A 16,087-nucleotide genomic window follows, 5' to 3' on the forward strand; every position below is an offset into this window, starting at 1 on the left:
CCTATTTGCAGACTCTTAATTTGTCACACCTGGCCAAGCAATTCCATCACTGCTGTGTAGCTATCGGTCAAACAATCCAAGTGCCTTCCCTGGCACAGACTTTCTCAGATTTTCTTTAAAGCACTTTTCATTCATTCTTCATTGTGTGTAGATTAATACCTCATTATTATTTGTTGAGATAGGATTTCTCTCTATCTCCCTGCCTTTGTGTCCTCTATTTCAGATCAAAGGCCTGGATTACTTTATTACAGATATAATTTAAACACATACAATTACCATTATATTTTTATCCTTAAAAGTAATTAAACTAATATCATCTATCTCTCTCCTTTGCTTATCGGATAATAGAAGGCAGGCAGCCTCTCCCACCGACCTCTCTCTCTGCCTTCTGGGCAACTATCTCTTAGTACCACATGGGCTTCCTGCACTTCTGAGCTTAAACATCCTGAGTCAGACAGAAATCTTTAAGAAGGGCCCGTGATAAACCCCACCCCTGCTACCCAGCTTGCCTGAGACGACTTGAGGAACTTTGCTGTGTCCCAGCTCATGCCACGAACCCCAGAATTATGCAAAAGTTCAAGCACACCTGTTGTTCTAGTGCTGAACCTGCACAGCTTGATGAACAACCATGTGGCTCCGGCAAAACCAGCAACTCTGCTAACAATCCAAGTTTTTCCACCTCCCAATCTCACACCATGGCCTGTGTTTTCCATTTTAGAATCTTCAATTAAGTTTTAGTACTGAAATCAAGCCTACAGTTGAGACATATTCCGTAGAGGTGGTTGGTTACTCAGCTCTACAAGTAGACACTACCTGCCAGAGTTCCTGGCTGTCCTGTCAAATGCTATGGATTCTCAAATGAAAGACAGAGAGACAGACAGACAAACAGACAGACAGACACACACACACAGAGGGAGAGAGATAGGGAGAGACAGAGACAGAGAGAGCACTCTGTATTTAATATGCATAAATCAGCTCAGTGGCTGAGCCAGTCCCTATCTTCTACATTGATAATTCCTCCCCTGAGATAGTTCTAACTTATTACTTACTAAAATCTATATCCCATCTTTGCTATTCAGAACCAACCTGAGGAGACACCACTGAGGCTACTCTTCCTTGGCACTTACATGAAGGGCAGTCTGTCTTTCTCAGCTCCCAAGCCTGCATCCAACTCCTTTCCTGGCTTGGTGATCCTCTTTTGTCCCCTTGCTCTTGAATCCAAATGTGATTACTCTGTCTCTGCCTAGACATTGGCCTCTGGCAATTTTATAAATTAGAACCAGCTGGGGATAGGGAATCTCAGCATCTCAAATGCAGGTTTCTCATGCAATTTGGGAACCAATTTATCACAAGAGTGCATTAAAACCAATCCACACCATTTGACAAGCAACAAACAAACAAACCAGCCCAAGCCCCAAGTATACCTTTATTTTTAACACCCTTCATTTAGTCATATGTGGAAACTTAGTTCTAGTTCCCAGGCACAGAGGTGTTGTAGAGTGCCCATTGGCAGACCACCTCCCCTTATTCAACATTTTGTTTTTGAAAACATAATGACTGTCTGTAACAATGCCCACTGCTGTTTATCTTGTGCTCCTCAAAACATAATGCATATTCCCTAACACCAAAGAACAAATGAATATCATTGATTAAACTGTAACACCCACATCCTAAAACAGTTGACACAGTAAACTACATAAGCACCTGCCCCTCAATCCTGGACAGTGGAAAATGTAGCTGAACTTGCACAAATGTTTCTGTTTCCTCTTAATTTTTTTTATTTGTTTAATCTTTTTTGTACAGTCCAGACTTATCGCCCTCCCTTGTCCATACTTTGACTGTTCCACAAGGCACACCTCCTCTCCCCATCTCCAAGAGGATGTCTCCATCTCTCCATCCCACTCTCAATGGTCCCAAGTCTCCTGAGGGTTAGTTGTATCTTCTCTGAATGCGTGCAGACCCAAGTGTCCTCTACTGCATGTGTTGTGGGAGTGGTCATATCATGTATATGCTGCCTGGTTGGTTGAGCAGTGTCTGAGACATCCCAGGGGTCCAGGTTAATTGACATGGCTGGTATTCCTATAGGATCACTCTTCAGTCTCTCCCAGGTTTTTCCTAATTTAACCACAGGCATCAGCAGTTTCTGCCCATTGGTTGGGTGTGAATGTCTTCATCTGACTCGTTCAGCTGCTTTTTGGGTCTTTCAGAAGACAGCCATGATAGACCGCTGTTTCTAAGTATACCATAGCATGAATAATAGTGTCAGACCTTGGTGCCTCCCACTGAGCTGGAACACAATTTGGACCTCCTTTTGCTTACGCTCTTCTCCATTTTTGTTCTTTCAGACAGGGAGAATTCTGGGTCAGAGGTTTTGATTGTGGGATGGCAGCTCTACAACACTCTGGCTCACAGTGGTTAGGCAGGTGTCTTACTTGTCACAGTTTAGACTCTGAGTTCATTTTCTGTCCATGATCCAGAAACAGATTTATTAAAACAAATTCCTGTCATTTTCATCACCTGCATTTAAGTTGTGTTGGAATTGAGAGGACTCCATTCCACAAAGATTTTACCACATTGTTTACACTCATATCTTTACAGTATGATTACTTTCATGATGATAAAGACTGTAGAAAAGTGCAAAAGATTCAACATGTTCAATGCCTTCATAGGGATTCTTTTATTTTTTTTGCTATGATGATGATGTGTGAAAATTGAAAAGACTTCACCATATTAAATGCACTCAAAAGAATTTCTCTATGCTAAGGTTTATTTTGTGCATTTGACTATGACTGACATGCGAAGGCTTTACCACATTACTTATAGTCACATGGTTTCTCACCTGTTTGTCTTCTTTTATGTATTTGAAAGATGATTGCAATGTACAAAGGCTTCATCCCATTGATTATATTCATAGGGTTTCTCTTGAGTGTGTCTTCTTTTACTTACTTGGAGAGTACTGTGACTTGCAAAATGTTTACCACATTTCTTATATTCATAGGGTTTCTAGGTAATCTGTATTATTTTATGTGCTAGGAAATGACTGTTTTGGGCAAAGGCTTTACCACCTTAGGTACAGTCAGCAGTTTTCTCTAGTATATATTCTTTTATGGATTTGAAGATGATTGTTATGTAAAAGGGCTAGAGAACATTGATGACAGTCATGAGGTTTCTCCATAGTATGTGATTGTTTATGTATTTGGAGGCCACTGCTTTGTGAAAATGGTAGAAAACCATATTGGTTTACATTCAAAAAGTCTCTCTCTTGTGTGTATACATTTAAGATTTTAGAGACCACTGCTTTGTGAAAAAGCTTTACCATATTGGGTACACTTAAAGGGTTTCTCTGTTATATGCTTTCTTTCATGTTTTTGCAGATGACACTTTTGCACAAAGGCTTTACCACATTGCTTACATTCGTAGGGTTTCTCTCCTGTGTGTGTTCTTTTATGATTTTGGAGAGTACAGCTTTGTGCAAAGGCTCTACCACATTTGTTACATTCATAGTGTTTCTCTCCTGTATGTGTTCTTATATGTCTTTGGAGATGACTGCTTTGTGCAAAGGCTTTGCAACATTGGTTACACTCGTAAGGTTTTTCTCCACTATGTGTTCTTTCATGGTTTTTGAGATGACTTTTTTTTGCAAAAGCTTTACCACATTGATTACATCCATACAGCTTCTCTCCATTATGCCTTTGGGTATGACTCTGACATTGCAAGGTTTTACCATATTGAATAAAATTAGAGGGTTGCTTTTCCATTAAACTTCTTTCATGTCTGCAAATACAATTGGTAAATGTAAATTTTCTCGCATTGTTTATGTTCCTGGGTTTTTTTATCTCTATGAATTCATTTCACATTTGGATTAATTGTAAAGTGCAAAGTGATCTTAACATAGTATCAGTTTGTTTACATTCAAAGGTGCTGCCTTTCATTATGGGTTTTCTTGAATGTTTAAGTCACGTGGAATAGAAGAGCTCTGATTACATGACTGAAATTTATCCTTTAATTTTTCTATAAGAGATTATTCACATATTTGAAGAGAAAACAATGAACACACAGCTTTTGCAGTGTGACTACAAACATAAATTTTCCTATTATGTGAGGAATTCTACATTTGAAACATGAACCAAGGCAAACATAAAAATTTCTATACTAGTAATCTCATAAAGATAATGTCTCCCAAAATGGTCAAAAACTAATGGTTTATAAACTTATACCATATTAAGACATTCTACTCAAAGTAGGATATACTGTCCATCTTCTAATTTTTCTGGAAAAGAGAGAGTTATGTTGCCTCTTTCAGTTTCTCTATGCTCTCATGGCTTGCATCTCTAGTGACATATGACATCCATATTAAAAGAAGAATAACAAGTGAAAGAGTTCCAAACTTCATTCACACAGTTTTTTTTCCTCATAGAGATGTGGTATAGGGAAAAGTTTTCTCCACAAAACCATTCGTGAATCTCATGAAATGTCCATCTCACTAAATTTAGCAGTGTTATTACAAGAATATGGTTAACAACAGATTTACTATGGATTCTTTACTAATTATAAGGTTTTAGGCATATACTTATGAACTACTCAATATGTTTCCCTTTTGCAATAGCTAAGAGGTGTGAGACTGAACCAAGTGAAAGTTCTACATTCTGGCTCTTCTGTGCTTGATTCAAATGGTGACATATCTGTTAAGATATAGTGTTTGTGTCTTCCTAATTAAGAAATGCCTTGCAAACACAAATTAGATACCTGACATCAGAGGACATAGTGTGTGAGATTTGGTAATCATTCATTACATAATGCAGTGAGTATTTTACACCGTTCCTTTTCTTAAAAACTTGCAGGACATATTACAAATCTTTGGGATGCATTTTCTTATCAGCATGCACATGAAAATTACCTTCCATGTCTTCTAAAACTTTTAAAATATTCTTCACTAGCATGGTCTTACCAAAAGTAGCCTAAAAAATGGTACCAGAGAAAGTATGGTACATTATTGGAAATTAGGCAACATATAAGTTACTACCTTAAGTGAACTTTAGAACCATGATTGATTTATTCACCCAATTCTTCCTCATCTTCAAGACAAATTACAAAAACAAATAACAATAACCAAAATCAGCTCTGCTTACATTTTACAAAGTGAATAATAACATTCCTTGCATTACCTATAGCAGTGAGATTCCTACAGGTCTCCAGCATCACATCTTGGTAGAGACTCTTCTGAGAAGGATCCAACAATGCCCACTCTTCCTGGGTGAAGTTCACATGCACATCATCATAGGTCAGTACATCCTGAAAGATCCAATACATGTGTACATATCCCAGCGTGATACCACCTTCCAGTTTCCATCTGTGCCCATAGGTGGGGCTGTCCCAAAGCCCTCCAGACCCAATACCTGCCTACAGAGGTGGTCTGTCAGGAAAATTCTCACTCCTAACCCATAGGTGAGATCCCACTTTTTCTCCACTCACTGTCCAAAGGGAGAAACACCAGGAGCGCACAGGGTATAGGAACTGCAGTGCACACTGGGATGGGGCTCTTCCACTCTCCAACTGCTCCCAGAGCTGGGGCTGTCCCATAGTTCTCCAGACTAAAAAACTGCCCACAGAGAGCTGGTTTCCTAGGACCACCCTCACTACTAAGCACACAGAGGGAAACCCAACTCCCATATCCCCTGCATTCTCTACAGATTGTCCAAAATATTACTTCTGAAACATGCAGGGCCCTGGAGCTGCAGGGCGCCTGGGAGAGGACCCATATGGTCTACATCTGCTTCCAGAGCAAAGATTATGTCATAGCTGTCCAGACCCAAAATAAACACAGAGAGCAATGGTCTCCCAGGAGAACTCTCATTCCTAAGATCACTAGCACAGGGGTCTGCAGGAGGATCAAGCTACAGTCAGAAACAGGAAGAACAAAAACATCAGAGTTAAACAGATGGCAAGTAGCAAGCCCAAGAACCTATGCAATAGAAAACAAGACTACCCGTCACCATCACAACACAGTTCTCCCACCACAACAAGTACTGGATATACCAAAATCCCAGAGAAAAAAGACTTGGATTTAAAATCACATCTCATTCTCATGATAGAGGATTTTAACAAGGACATAAATAACCCCCTTAAGCAATACAGAGCACATATAAACAAGTAATAGCCTTAAAGAGGATACACAAAAATCCCCTAAAGAGTTACAGAAAACACTTAGAAAGAGGTGAAGAAATAAAACAAAACCATCCAGGATCTAAAAATATAAAGAGGCACAATAACGAAACCACGAAGAGAGACAACCCTGAAGATAGAAAACCTACGAAAGAGATCAGGAGTCATAGACACAAGCATTGCCAACAAAATATAAGGGAGTGAAGTGAGAATCTCAGGGGCAGAAGATTCCATAGAAAATATTGACACAACAGTAGTAGAAAATGCAAAAAAATGCATAAAACTTCTAAGACAAAACATCCAGGAAATCCAGACCACAGAGAGAAGATTAAACATGAGGTTTACACTAAAAAAAGACAGCAAAAACTCCAAATGTAAAGGGACAGTAAATATCTTGAAAAACAGAACAACAGAACCAGAGCCTGACCCAAAGCCCATCTTAGTACCAGCAGATCACAGACTTGCTTCTCCTGGCCTGTCAATGGAGACACCCACAGTCACCATGGTAATTATAAAACACTCTTTTGCGTCATTCCTTTAACAGAAGAATTTAGGAATTTTCATCAAAAGAATGCAAGGTCATTGCCCTGGGAAGCAACTGACCAGGTTCCAGGCTACCTGAGTCTTTTGCTACTGTAAGGCTAGCTTGTCTTAGAATCATTTCTATAAAGAGGAGATGATGCGAAACCCGCGGATCCTGGCCCGCAGCAGCTCTCTACTACCAAACCCCGTGGGAGAGAGACCTCACCGCCTGGTCAGGTGGGCACTCCTGAGCCTGCAGAGCGGAAGAGACCACCAACACTGCCCACCCCTGCTCACATCCCTGGCACAAGAGGAAACTGTATAAGGCCTCTGGGTTCCCGTAGAGGAGGGCCCAGGAGCAGCAGGTCCACTGCGTCTGAGACACCTCCAGAACCTGAAGGGACCTACCGGATAAACAGTTCTCTGCACCCAAATCCCGTGGGAGGGAGAGCTAAACCTCCAGAGAGGCAGACACGACTGGGAAACCAGAAGAGAAGGCACTCTGCACACATCTCTGACGCCAGAGGAAAACACCAAACGCCATCTGGAACCCTGGTGCACTGAAGCTCCCGGAAAGGGTGGCGCAGATCTTCCTGGTTGCTGCCACCTCGGAGAGCGCATAAGCAACACCCCACGAGCAAACTTGAACCTCAGAACCACAGTTAAGACCAACATTTCTACTGCAAGTGACCTGCCTGGTGAACTCAACACACAGGCCCACAGGAACAGCTGAAGACCTGTAGATAGGAAAAACTACACGGCCGAAAGCAGAACACTCTGTCCCCATAACTGGCTGAAAGAAAACAGGAAAACAGGTCTACAGCACTCCTGACACACAGGCTTATAGGACAGTCTAGTCACTGTCAGAAATAGCAGAACAAAGTAACACTAGAGATAATCTGATGGTGAGAGGCAAGCGCAGGAACCCAAGCAACAGAAACCAAGACTACATGGCATCATCGGAGCCGAATTCTTCCACCAAAGCACACACGGAATATCCAAACACACCAGAAAAGCAAGATCTAGTTTCAAAATCATATTTGATCATGATGCTGGAGGACTTCAAGAAAGACGTGAAGAACTCCCTTAGAGAAACACAGGAAAACATTAATAAACAAGTAGAAGCCTACAGAGAGGAATCGCAAAAATCCCTGAAAGAATTCCAGGAAAACATAAATAAACAAGTAGAAGCCCATAGAGAGGAGTCACCAAAATCCCTGAAAGAATTCCAGGAAAACACAATCAAACAGTTGAAGGAATTAAAAATGGAAATAGAAGCAATCAGGAAAGAACACATGGAAACAGCCCTGGATATAGAAAACCAAAAGAAGAGACAAGGAGCTGTAGATACACGCTTTACCAACAGAATACAAGAGATGGAAGAGAGAATCTCAGGAGCAGAAGATTCCATAGAAATCATTGACCCAACTGTCAAAGATAGTGAAAAGTGGAAAAAGCTACTGGTTAAAACATACAGGAAATCCAGGACTCAATGAGAAGATCAAACCTAAGGATAATAGGTATAGAAGAGAGTGAAGACTCCCAGCTCAAAGGACCAGTAAATATCTTCAACAAAATCATAGAAGAAAACTTCCCTAACCTAAAAAAAGAGATACCCATAGGCATATAAGAAGCCTACAGAACTCCAAATAGATTAGACCAGAAAAGAAACACCTACATCACATAATAGTCAAAACACCAAACGCACAAAATAAAGAAAGAATATTGCTAGAAGCCTGTTCTTTGATATCAGCATGGGTCTTATCTCTGTGTGTAAACTAGATTTGTCCCCTTTATTATTATTTGAAGACAAATGTCTGGACAATCCTGGTAAACAAACATATATACTACTATCCTAATCTTAAACAGGATTGCTTAGCATACTCCATACCTGTGAGGTGTTTATATCTAGTCCACCTCAGCTACATTCTACTTACTGTCACTTATTATAGCCTAAACGTGGATAAATCATTACATCATCAATTCCACTCATGTACCTCACAGCTTATTATTGAAGTGGTACCCAATACACGAGAGGTCTTTTACAGCCTCCACAAAATCACTAAAAATGGACCCTATTCCTACCTGGTAACTACTAAGGTCTCAATTTGTAGAGGATGGTATAAAACTCGGGATTTCAGGGTTGATATCCTGCCAAGTATATTTCTCAACACAAGCCACAGCCATAAGAATTTGGGACAATTGCAGGTCACATAATAAAGTCATTCAGAAGCCACAGTCAGGGGCAAGGAGAAACTGTCAAGGACCTCACAAGTGGCTGCATTAGGTCTCGCTGCCGCTTACCATCCAGCCACTGCGAAGGCCGATTACACATGTATTCTTTCCTAAGCAGCTTGCTCCTCTTGTCTGTGAAGATGACCTTGCACTTACCATGTCTGGAGTTCTGAGCCTCCCTGAGACACCCTCACAGCACCCTGAAGAGTCACTCAGAGCACACCACTCAGAAACACTCAAACGGGCTGAGTTATGGAAAGGAAGTTGCAGGCCTTCCAGGAAGAGCCTCTTCCTTGCCTGACTGGGCAAGTCGCTCGGAGGTGCTGATTGGCTAATGAACTTTGAGTGACATCAGTTTAACCCGTAGGATTAGAGGATACTAAAGGGACACAGCCTAATGGTTCCAGCCTGGGCCAATATTTTGTCACACCTGCAGATCTCAAGTTCAGCAGTACAATCGCTTCTCTTCAAATAGCTTACCTGTCTGTCCTCGAGTCAATGGCATAATGTTAGACTCAAGATTCCTGCTGAGACTTGGAACTGTGCGGAGTTGGGATGCGAGTTTTTGACCTGGAGACCTGTCTTGGGAACTAGATAGGAACAGATGAAGACCAGAAGTGTCCCATCCCAGGTTGCTCTACATTTCCTGTGCCTTGTGTCCTCCTGGTGGTTCTCTCTTTGGACAGTCAGTGGAGAGAAAGTGGGGTCTCACCTTGGGCTTAGAAGTGAGAGCGCTCCTGACAGAACCTCTACAGGCACCTTTTGGATTGGAGGGCTTTGGGATAGACCCAGCTCTGGGCACTGATGGAGACTGGAAGGTGGTATCATGCTTTGTTATGGACACACATATTGGATGTTTTAGGATGTACTGACCTATGATGATGTGCCTGTAAACTTCACTGAGGAAGAGTGGGCATTGCCCAATCCTTTGCCAAAGAATCTCTACAAAGGTGTGATGTTGGAGACCTATAGAAATCTAATATCTGTATGTAATACAATGAATTTATTTTTCACTTTTTAAAATGTAGGCATAGCTGGTTTGTTTATTGTTATTTGTTTTTGTAACTTCAGTTGAAAATGAGGATGAACGACGTGAATAAATCAGTCATGGTTCTAAAGTTCAGGAAAGGTAGTAAATTAAATGTTGCCTGATTTCCAATCATGTAACATACTTTCTCTGGTACCATATTTTAGGCTCCATTTGGGAAGACTATAGTACTGAAGTATATTTTAAAAGTTCTAGAACACATGGAAGGTAATTGTCATGTGTAAGCTGATAAGAAAGTGCCTCCAAAGAAAGTTTAATATGTCCTGCAAGTTTTAACATAAATCAAGAGGGTAAAATATGGACTGCTTTATGTTATGGATGATTACTAACTCTCCCAAACCGTGATCACAGATGTCAGGTATCTAATTTGTGTTTACAAGGCATTGCTTAATTAGGAAAGCACAGAAACAATGCCCAACAAATATATCACCATTTGAATCAAATACAGCAGAACCAGACTGTAGAACTTTCACTTGGTTCAATCTCACACCTCTTAGCTATTGCAAAAGGGAAACCCATCAATTAGGTCATAAATATATTTATACAACCTTGCAATGAGCAAGTAATATGTAGGAAATCTGTTGTTAACCATATACTTAGTGTAATAACACTGTTAAATTTGGTGAGATGGAGTGTTTATGAGATTCAAGAAAGGTTTTGTGGAGAAACCTTAAACCCTGAACCACATGTCTATGAGGAAAAAAATCAAAACTGTGTGAATGAAAGTGGGACTCTTTCACTTGTCATTTTTCTTTTAATATTGATGTCCTATGTCATGATGGATACAAGTCACGTGAGCACAGGGAATACTGAAAGAAGCAACATACCTCTTTCTTTTCCAGAACAATTAGAAGATATTCTGTACACCCCACATTGAGTAGAGTTTCTTAATGTGGTATAAGTTTATAAATTATTAGTTTTTGACCATTATTAGGGACATTTAGAAATGCAATGTGCTGATTTTTTATGAGATCTAGGGTTATAGACATTTTTCTGCTTACATTGGTTCCTGATCCAAATGTAGTATTCCTCACATGATAGCAAACTTTATCCTTGCACTCAGACTACAAGACACATGAGTTAATTTTTTTCTCTTCATACATGTGAATGATCTCTTAGAGGAAAAAATATGGGATAAAGGTGAGTCCTGTAATCAATGCTCTTCCTATTCCATGTGTCATCAAACATTCAAGACAACCCATAATGAAAGGGAACACCTTTGAATGTAAACAAACTGATACTATGTTTAGATCATACTGCTCTTTACAGTTAAACCAAATTTGAAATAAAATCAAAGAGATAAAAAGACTCATGAACATAATCAATGTGAGAAAAATTTACATGTGCCCATTGTATTTGCGGGCATGAAATAAATTTTACTGGAAAGCAACCCTCTGATTTTATTCAATATGGTAAACTTTTTGCATTTCAGAGTCATTCTCAAAGGTATAATGGAGAGAAGCCCTATGAATGTAGCTAGTGTGGTAAAGCTTTTGCACAGAGGAGTAGTCTCAAAACACATAAAAGGATACATAATGGAGAAAAACCTTCTGAATGTAACCAATGCTGTAAAGATTTTGTAAGAAGCAGTGCTCCCAAAATCATAAAAGAAGGCATACAGGAGAGAAACTCTATGAATGTAATCAATTTGGTAACGCTTTTTCACAAAGCAGTGGTCTCTTAAATCTTAAAAGTACACATACGAGAGAGAAACTTTGTGAATGTAACCAATGTAGTTTTAAACCATTTTCACAAAGCAGTGGCCTCCAAATCCATAAACAAACACATTTATGAGAGAAACACTATGAACTTCATCAATGTTCTGAAGCTTTGTTACATCACAATCATATTCAAATCTATAAAAGAATATGTACTAGAGAGAAATGCTGTGACTCTAACTAATGTGGTAAAGGATTTGCCCAAAACAGTCATCTCCTAGTACATGAAATAATACATACTGTATAGAAACACGATGAATATAAGGAATGTGCGAGTCACAGTACTCTCCAAGTAAATGAAAGAAGACACACATGAGAGAAACTCTACAATTATTATAAATGGGATAAACCCTTTGTACATTGCAAACATCATCAAATAGATAAAAGAAGACATAATAGTTGAGAGATCCTATGAATGTAAGCAATGTGCTAAAGCCTTCGCATGTCATTTATATTCAAAAGCATGGAAATATAATGTAAAGAAAACCTGTGGGCGCACTTAATATGGCAAATCCTTCACACATTTCTATACTCTTCATCATGAAACAGTCCATACTGAAGAGATTCTCTATGAATATTGTTAATATGTTTAAGCACTTTCAAACTTCTGAAATCTTTTTCATCATGAAAGAGAAATCTTTGGGAAAGATGTCAAAAGAGGTCAAGGCTGAAGAGAAAGGAGGTACTAATTCAATCAATCCACACCATTGATGATTTTGGATTACTGGACCAAGTACATGCTATTATGGGGGAGAGACTCTATATTTGTTTATAAAAGAAAAGGAAAAGCTTTGGACCCCTTCCAGGGTAATATGGATCAGATATGACAGGGGAAGACACCCTTAAGAACTTGGCTACAGAAAGTAAAGTTTGAGAAAATCAAACAGGACAGGAAATTTGATTTGCTGATTCCTTCACATGGCAACAGCCATATAACTGATCTAGACATAAAAATGCCTCTATCCAAAACTTCAGCTAAAATTAGACAATACTTAAGATTCAGAGTGCAATCCTTCGTATGGTGTCAATGAAGATTTAACAAAATTGGTTATTGATCAAATTAACTTAAAAAAGGATAGTTGTCTTTCATCTGGTCAAACAAGGAGCAAAATTTCACCTTAGCTGATCTGTTCACCTTGCACAGTGTATAGAAAGATCTTAATAGTACTAAAATCTTGGTTGTACCATTCCTATATTGCAGAGTGTTCTGATCTGATAAGAATTATTTGCAGCGAAGCTGAGATGACCTGCTGTTTGAGCTACCTGCCTCCGGCTGCTGTCTCCAGAGACTTGCTTCCAGAAAAGTTTCAGAAATTGCTACTGAATGAAAATGGAAGTTCATCCATCCTTTCAGACAGATTCTGGAACTTCAGTCAAACCGTGAGACTTCTCTAATGCACAGACTGGAAAACAAATGTCAAATCTAGCTATCTTAATTCTAACCAATTTTTTCTAATGTTCCTCCCCCTTCCCAACCCTTTAAAAAATTCATTTTCTCAATTCAGCATTAAGACATTGTGGAGAATCATCATCCTGTGATTTTATAAGTTATAGCTAGGATGGTATTTTAAGGGATAATTTGGAAATGGGCTTAATTTTAAACAGGGAGGAAATATATGGGTTGTGTAACTAAATTTATTGAACAAAACATTGTACAGCCATAAATTTACATTAGTGGGTATCTTTGTATTTGTTTCAAATTTGAGTTATAATTTCTTACATTGGTACAGAATTTATATATTTATACAGATTTAAGGTTTTCATTGGTATAAATATATATGGGTACTTAATTTGAAATTAATATTATGGGCTGGAGAGATGGCTCAGCGGTTAAGAGCACCTGACTGCTCTTCCAGAGGTCATGAGTTCAATTCCCAGCAACCACATGGTGGCTCACAACCATCTGTAAAGAGATCCGATGCCCTCTGAAGACAACTACAGTGTATTTATATATAATAAATGAATAAATAAATCTTTTAAAAAAAGAAATTAATATTGTTACTCTTAGGTAGGCATTGTACCTATGCAATTCGTTTAAGAACCAAAGCCTCTGATCCAATTCTTCTGCACATGCTATTACAGAATCTTTAAAATCATCACATTTTCATTATGTTATTTATGGGCCAGATAGTAAACTCATGGTTATGTCACATTCTGATTTAATTATAATAAATAGTATTCAATATTATTCAAATAGAAATAGCTGCAAGTAGATAAGGTTTAGCAATTCAGATATACTTTATTGATTGTCTTGAAAATCAGAAATACACAGAATCTGGCATTTGTTATCATTTCATTATTATTTGAATTTTGACAAATAAACATACTAGCTCATGACAATACTCCCATCATGGTTCAAAGAACATATTGAACATCATAACCTCTATATGGAGTTGCTCCAGTTTTGACAAGATAGCCACTTGGCAAGAATTGCACTAATTCATCTACAGGCAAAATATACTGTCCAGGAAGAGACACAAGTTGCAGAATATGTAACTATAAGGTATGATGTATACTAACAACACACAGTCCATCAACTTTGTCTGTATAGGAACATTATTCTGCCATCTATCCTAGCTTAAAAAGTTTACAATTCCTTACCTGAATTATGTTTTTATTTTAACAATATTAATGTTTAAATGTTTAAACAGAAAGTAAAAATGTCATGAAATACTTCATATGTTTAGATATGGCATTTGAATTTCTGATATTTCCAAGACTTTTTATCATAGAGGGGTGTTGAAGTTTGTGAAATGCTCTCTAAGTATCTGACTTAGTTAGAATTTTTTTTGCTGTGAAGAGACAACATGATAAAGGCAAGTTTTATGACTTTTAATTGGATAACATTTTTTTTTGGTTCTTTTTTTCGGGGCTGGGGACCGAACCCAGGGCCTTGCGCTTGCTAGGCAAGCGCTCTACCACTGAGCTAAATCCCCAGCCCCTGGATAACATTTAATTGGGGGCTGGTTTACATGTACAGAGGTTCAATCCCTTATCATCAAGGCAAGAGCATGACAGCATCCAGGCAGGCATGGTGCAGGAGAAGCTGAGTTCTACATCTTCACTGGAAGTAAGCTGGGAACAGACTCAACATCTTAGGAGGAGGTATGGGGAGGTTCTCTAAGCACACTTCATACTGACACACTTCCTCCAACAAAGCCACAGCATCTAATACTGCCACTTCCTGGACCCAGCATATGCAAACCATCACATTCCACTCCCAGGCCTCCATAGGCTTATTTAAACACACAAGGCTATGGAGACCACGTAAATATAGTATAATAAAAAGATACATTTAGTCCAACTTTCAAAGTCCCCATAGTATATAGTGGTATCAACAATGTTAAAAGTACAAAGTTCAGTCTCTTCTGAGGTCCATCCAATCACTTAACTGTACTCCTTAAATTAAGACAAACGGCCAGCTGGGCAAAGTTCAAACTCTGCCATCTCAATGTCTGAAGACAAAGCAATCTTTGGTTCTTCAACTCCTTTTTTTTTCTTTTTTCTATTTTTTTTCCTATTTTTCGGAGCTGGGGACTGAACCCAGGGCCTTGCGCTTGCTAGGCAAGCGCTCTACCACTGAGCTAAATCCCCAACCCTTCAACTCCTTTTTTATATTTTTTGACAGCAACAAACATTTTTCTCCTGAGTTGGTTCTTCTCCCTATTAGCAGCTTTCTTCAGTAGATATCCTGTGGCTCTGTTATCTTTAAACTCTTTGGGTCTCCACAGTAGTTTCAATGTTACAACTTGTTTCAATGTCTTGGATCTACACATGATCCTCCATAGGGCTGGCATCATTTTCCAGCTCTGTCCTCTGCAGCACTCAGGTTGATCCACTTCACTGACTCAGCTGTTCTTGGTGATCCTTTCATAGTACTGGCATCTCCAATACACTGGGTTCTTCCATTGCAACTAGGCTTCACCGGTAGCTTTATATGGTCTCTCTTCGTTGTGTCAAGCCTCAACTTCTTGGCATGACCCCGTCTGTCCTGGATTGTCAATTGCAACTGAGGGTTTACCTTCACCAATGGCCTTACATGGCCCCTCATAGTGGCCATCCTCAGCTGCCCTACAAGATGCCTTCATACCTTCAAAACGAGTAGCACCTGGGTGACTTTTACACATTACCAAGAACAGCTGCAGGATGTGGTACAAACTTGGCTATCTCTGGAACAAACCTTCTTTGTATTCTCAGAAAACATTTGACAGAAAATCTCACCTCAGTGATGCTGATGGCTTTCTTAGCTCCAGCGAAATAGCATCAATTGTCCCAGTATTCTCATTCTCCTCTTGAATATAAAGCTAGAGACACAGAGCCGAAGCTGCTGAGTTCTGCTTCTTGCAGGAACTGGAACGTGGCCCCCATGTTCTATTACATTATCACTAACTTACTCTTCTCT

The sequence above is a fragment of the Rattus norvegicus genome, chromosome 3 (assembly GCF_021556685.1).
Source record: "Rattus norvegicus strain SHRSP/BbbUtx chromosome 3, alternate assembly SHRSP_T2T, whole genome shotgun sequence".
In the NCBI taxonomy this organism is placed as follows: Eukaryota; Metazoa; Chordata; class Mammalia; order Rodentia; family Muridae; genus Rattus; species Rattus norvegicus.